The following is a 6,270-nucleotide window of genomic DNA, read 5'->3' as shown; positions in this document are numbered from 1 at the left end:
CTGAAGAAAAGAACATGATCTAATTAAAGTTTGAAGACCAAGGTAAGTGTCAAAATGGCTACATGTAAAGTCCTCTGTAAAAATTCTATTCTTTCATAACAGAAAGCAGCCTTAATTTGGCTGAATGCAATGGTGATTTTTCTTTTCAGTAAGAGCTTTGGGTAAAAAATAGTTATCCAACTCTTCTTCTGAAAAATGCAGCAGAACTTTTAGAATCAAACGAAAACAACCTTTTTAGACATAGGCAGCCAAGTAATCCCTAAAGGTGCCCAGCTCTGTTTCAGCAGTGAACCAAGAAGGTGCACTTTGACAGTTTATTTTCATGTTGGCAAACAGGAAAGGACAGTGAGATGCTTTCCGGTACTACTTCCTGTAAAGCAGATCTGTCACTTCACCAGGCTCAATCATGATGTGAACTAAACTTTTCTGGAGACATTTGGGATATAAACTATTACCACACATGTGCAGAGTATCTTTCAAATCTCTGTGTTCGATATAAATGTCAAATGTGTTCTTCCTCGTCTTTGGAAGATTCTAGGAGTGCCTGGCAAGAAGAGGCTGCTGACTGGAGTCCAGAGCCAAGCTAATCAACTCTCCTGAGTCAAAAAAGTGTCTGAATGATGAGTCCCAAGGCAGATTTCAGGAATGTAGAACATTTGGTGAGTTTGCATGTTGTTACCAGGAGCCTCTTGTTTGCTCTGCTGGTGCAACCAAAGCCAAGAACTTCCTGGGGAACCAGAAACTCTTGGGTCCTAATACAGTTCTTTGAAAAGCCCTTTCCCATTCATTCACTCACAAATGCATATCAGATTACGACCAACCACGTGGAGTCCATTGTGCTGGGGGCTACAGAGGACAAATGAGTATAAACACGTAAATTTCTATCCTAGAGGAGTGATTGGTTTTTAGGGGAGACAGGCATATAGTTCAGACTTTACCCTATGGGCACTGGAAACAATTAAAATGCTTAAACAGATACTAGCACAACAAGATTGTGCTTTAAAAGAGGCAAGATTCGAGTCAAAGCAACCAAAAGGAAGTTGTTTCAATAATCAGTAGTCAAGAGAGGATCATGGCCTGAACTAAGGCAGTGGAGTAGAAATAGAGAAATGTGACCAGGTTTGAGGAAGTACCACTGGAGAACTTGACCATTAATCAGATGTGAGGAAGGGGTATAAGAAGGAAAAACCCTATGATGAACTCCACAGGAGAAAATGGTAAGCCCATGTTTGGGGGAGAGCTGGGTATAACATTGGGAAATAAAACTGATGCCCTGGTTCCAGTTAGAGCAAGAAGTGGAGGGGATTTTCAGGGAGAAGTTTAAGGATCTAGGGACATGAGCTTACTATACAATAAGGCAATGTTTTCCACAATAGATCATGACTCATTAGTGGGCCAAGAAGTCACTTTAGCAGGTTTTGTCCAGTATTATTTTTAACTTTTAAAGCAGCTTTGTTGAAGTATAATTTATACACCTATTGTAAGTGTACAAGTAATTTTTAGCAAATTTATGGTTATAAAGCCATCACCATAATCCAGTATTAGAACATTTCCAACAAAGTTTTATTTCAATTCATTCAAATCCTCAGCCCTAGGCAACCCCTGATGTGCTGTCTCGTTATATTTGCATTTTCTAGACACTTCATATAAATGTAATCATACAATAGTCTTTTGTGTCTAGCTTCTTCCATTTAGCATGGTGTTTTTGAGGCTCATCTACATTGAACATATATTGATATTTTCTTTTTATTGCTAAATAGTTCAATATATGGATATACCATATTGTGTTCTCCAGTTGATAGACATTTGGATTGTTTCCAGTTTGGGGCTAATATAAATAATGCTGCTATAAACATTTGTGTATATGTGTTTGGATGTAAATACGTCTTTATTTATCTCGGATGTATCCTTAGGAGTGGAACTGCTGTATTATATGACAAGTTTATGTTTAACTTTTTAGAAATGGCTACATTATTTTTCAAAATATTTGTCCCATTTTACATTCCCAACAGCAATGTATAGGTGTTTCAGTTGCTCCATACTCTCTGGTCAGTAGTGTTAGTCTTTTGATTATGTCTCTTATTGTGGGGTCTATAGTGGTATCTCATTGTGGTTCTAATTTCCCTAATGTGGTTGAGCACACCTTGCTGTGCTTATTGACCATTCATATAGCTTCATGTCTTTTGTGCATTTTGTAATTGGGTTGTTTTCTTCTTCTTATTGAATTATGAGGGGCCTTGATATATTTCTTTATCAGGTATAAGATTAACAAATATTTCCTTAGCAGATGTTTCTTCCAGCCCGTAACTTGTCTTTGCATTTTCTTAATGGTATCTTTTGAAGCACGTAAGTTTTTGATGAAATACAATTTATCAATTTTTCTTTTATGGATTTTTCTTTTGGTATTTTATCTAAGAACTCTGTCCAACCCAAGGTCACAAAGATTTTCTCTTATATTTTCTTCAAGAAGTTTTATAGTTTTAGCTGTTGTATTTAGGTCTATGATTAAGTTTTTTTTTTTTTTTTTTAGGGACTAACACACCCTTTTAATATGTTTTTAAATATTTTTAAGGTTTAAAAAGTGTTTAAAGTTTGTAATTCCTAGTAGGAAAACATTATCTGAATGAATACCCTAATGGCAAACCACTATAGAATGTTTCAGTTGCATGTGGGGCAGAGGGGTAGGGATTCTCTTCACAGCACCCCAGCTTTCTTCATGAGAAGGTCAGAGGTACACAGGTTTGTATTATTGCGACATCCTTTAGGTAATCGTTGCTTTTCCTTCAGCAAGGGCTTTATTTTTCAGAATGACATTATGCTTGACCTCCAAATTTGGCTGATAATTTACCGATGAGATTCATAACCTTTGGATTGCTCTGATATTTTGACATATTCGCTGGGTTCTGGGCCACATCCTGGAAGGCCACCATAACTTCTGGATCCTGCATGGCTGTGAGAACCTCTGGATGACTAAGAATTTCATTGAGCCCAGGCATTCCTCCAGAAAAATTACCAGGCATTCATCTCCAGGAAAGCCACCTGGGAAAGAGTCATACTGAGCTCCTGATTGTCGTCTGGCTTCTTCCTCCCTCTGGGCCTTCTTAACTCTCATGTTCTCCCCGAGCCTTCTTAACCCTTTCTATTCTTTCTTTGATTTCTTGCTCTTCACGTTTTTGCTCATACTTTCTCTGATGTTCAGCAATTTTCTGGGCCCTCGGTTGAACTTCTTTCAGCATTGCACTAGCATTTTCATCGTAATCCAGTTTACAGGCAAGGGCAAGATCATGTGCTGTTTCTTCCCAATTGCCCAGAAGTCTGTGTGCTTTCCCTCGCCACTTATAAGGCTGAGCTGAATCAGGATTTACTTCAATAGCTCTCTCACAGTATTGAATGGCAGCATTTGGCTTCTGTAATTTGATGAAGGCACTGGCTCTCTTGGCATACAGAATGGCTGAGCGAGGATTCAATTTGATGGCATCTGTGAACAAGTCAATGGCTTTCTGTAGTTCACCATCACTTAGGGCATCAACGGCAGCCACTTTTTTTATCATTTGCCTGATCCATCATTTCCTCAGTTATCTCTACATTTTCATCTCCCATTTCTTGAGGGGCATCAGTATCTGGTTCAATCACACCTTCATTGTCAATTTCTAGATCACTATGGTTCGCCTGTCTTTATGTTTTCCTCTGCCTTTTTACTATCTGTTTTTTCTTCCTTGATATTGTCTTCTGATTTAGCTTTATGAGTGGCAGGTGGTATTTTACCCCCCATGCTCTCCACCCACTCCACACTTCCTCGGTGTGCAGAACGCTTGGATCCTGCTTACACATTTTCACAAGGCCCGAAGCTCGCTCACTTTGCGGGGGTCCATGGTCCAGAGGCGGTGGCAGGCGGCCAGCGGCAGGCGCGGCTGAGGTTGCAGCCCGATTCCAGGTGCCGGGCTATGATTAATTTTGAGTTAAGTGTTGTGTATGGTATGAGGTAAGGATATAACTTCATTTTTTTAATGTGGATATACAATTGTCCAACAATGAGTATTTTTTTAAAAAGACAATGGAAGATTCTAGAGTGCAGTCCACATTGTTCTATAAAATATATACATATTCCATGTGTTTTCTGAGTTGTGAAAAAGAAAAGGATTTATTTTTTGTTTCATGATCAAAATATCCTCAAAACTACTGCATTATGGCTTCCAGAGTATACAGTGCAAAGATTTCGGAAGGAGGAAAAGGAAAAGGTAGGAAACAATTGAGAACAATGGTCATGAGAGAGGAAGCTCAGAGTCAGGACTTAAATCCAGGACAATGACCAAGCTTAGAGTGATAGGAGCTGGTGAGGGTCCTATCATGTTCAGGGACTCAGGCTCTAATAAAAGCCACCATGAGTGGAAGAAATCTGTGAACATGCAATGAAGGGAGTGTATGCTTCTAACATGGAGGATTAGAGTAAATTCGTCAAGGGAGAGAACATTTGAGTTGGACTTGAAGAATGAAGAGTCTTTGTCAGGTACCCCAGGGAGGAAAGCACAGGGAAAAGCAGGGGTCTGAAAATAAATAGATCAACTGGAAAGAAAAGAGCCACTAGCCCCTGAGGTAAGAAAGGATAGAAAAGTAAGTCAACTATGAATGACTCTTTAATTACTGAAGACTCACTTTTCCCCCAAGTGATAAGCTTTAAAAAAAAAAAAAATTAGTATTGCTGGTGATGACAGCCTGTCCACGCTTCTACTTTTTTTACTTAAAAAAAAATCTACAGCATCGTGAGAAGTTAGAATACCCGGCTGCTCCTTGGTGTTGTTCTTCCTCCCCATCCCAATAAACCATGTCAATATTTAGCTCCCTTTAATATTAGGACATTCTTCACAAAGTTAAGCGAAGCTAGTGGCGTGTTTATGTTGGATCTTTACTCCAATTATAATTTGGATTCTTTCAGGGCGCCAGGTGCCTCAGTTGGTTAAGTGTCTGCCTTCAGCTCAGGTCATCATCTCAGGATCCTGGGATCGACCCCACCTTGGGAGGGGGGGAAAAAATCCCTGCTCAGTGAGGAGTCTGTTCTCTCTGCCCCCCTACTTGTGCTCTCTCTCACTCTCAAATAAATAAATTAAACTTTAAAAAAACAAACAACCAAACAAATAATTTGGATTCTTTCCTAAAAGTTAATTTCCACATAGAAGCCAAAAAACTGAGGTGTGTGCAAGTGCATGCATTTTTTTAGTTCACAAATATGTAAAAAAAGAATTCCTATTTGATATCTATAACAAATATAGTGTCTACCATCACTTTGCTTTTACTTTTGACCTTGAACACATATAATGTTTTAAGCCTTGATTGCTTTATCTGTAAATTAAGAAACCTGGACTATTCTAAATTTCTCTTGCCACAATAGATGCATGACTATTTTAGGCATCTCCATAGACATCTTCAGTGTAACTTATATTCACTAATGCAAGCCAAGATCCAAAAGTAACAGATAAATCTACCAACAGGACAGAAAAGTGTAAATAATGAGAATAATGGCCATCCATACACATTTATAAGAAATGACATTTCCTTTCATAGTAAACTTTTAAATTCTTAAACACATGAAATATATTGTATTTTCTTATGCAACCAGTTTGTAACAGATGTGACTTTTCATCTTAGGCAGTTACGCACTTACTCATTTATTCAACAAATATTTCTGGGCCACACATGGCATGCAGAGTATTGCCCTCGGTCCTGTAATGGGCACAAACACCTGAAAACGGTCATCTTATGATCTAAGGGAGCTAGGACAGGAACATAAATAAGTATGGTACTAGTCAGTATATATGATCAATAGGGTGGGGGGGGTCACAGATAACGATTACTATAAAGTACAAGGGTGATGAGAAAGACCCCAGAGGGCAGGACTTGAGAGGAGCCCTTTGCATCCTCATAAACACCTGCTCCCAAGAATGATGCAGACTACCTGAAGGTTAGATTAACTTGGCAGAAGAGCAAGAACATAATTTGTGTCAGTATGAGCCCATGAACCAAACAGGTTTAACTTTTAGGTCTACAATCCTCAATAGTGTCCCCTCAGAACGCTTTAGGGCGTTTTCTGTAAATGACCCTGATTTTGGCACTGCTTCTACTGCCTCGTATTTTCATTTTCAGCTGTTAGTTTAGACTTAGAGTTACATCATAGAAGTACAGGAACTACACGTAGGGGTTTAAAAATACTGTAATGTAAATTGAAATAAAACTTAGGAAATAGATGATGTTTTAGTATGCCATTTTAAATATCAC

General features: G+C 38.7%; 1 pseudogene; it reads right to left on the bottom strand.

Moving 5' to 3' along the window:
* Positions 1 to 2,813: 2,813 nt before the first annotated feature.
* Positions 2,814 to 3,872, bottom strand: LOC110583528 (annotated as a pseudogene).
* Between the last annotated feature and the right edge of the window lie 2,398 nt (positions 3,873 to 6,270).

The sequence above is a fragment of the Neomonachus schauinslandi genome, chromosome 8 (assembly GCF_002201575.2).
Source record: "Neomonachus schauinslandi chromosome 8, ASM220157v2, whole genome shotgun sequence".
NCBI classification, from domain to species: domain Eukaryota; kingdom Metazoa; phylum Chordata; class Mammalia; order Carnivora; family Phocidae; genus Neomonachus; species Neomonachus schauinslandi.
Note: the sequence above shows the minus strand (reverse complement) of the source record. Positions and strands in the feature narration are given on the sequence as shown.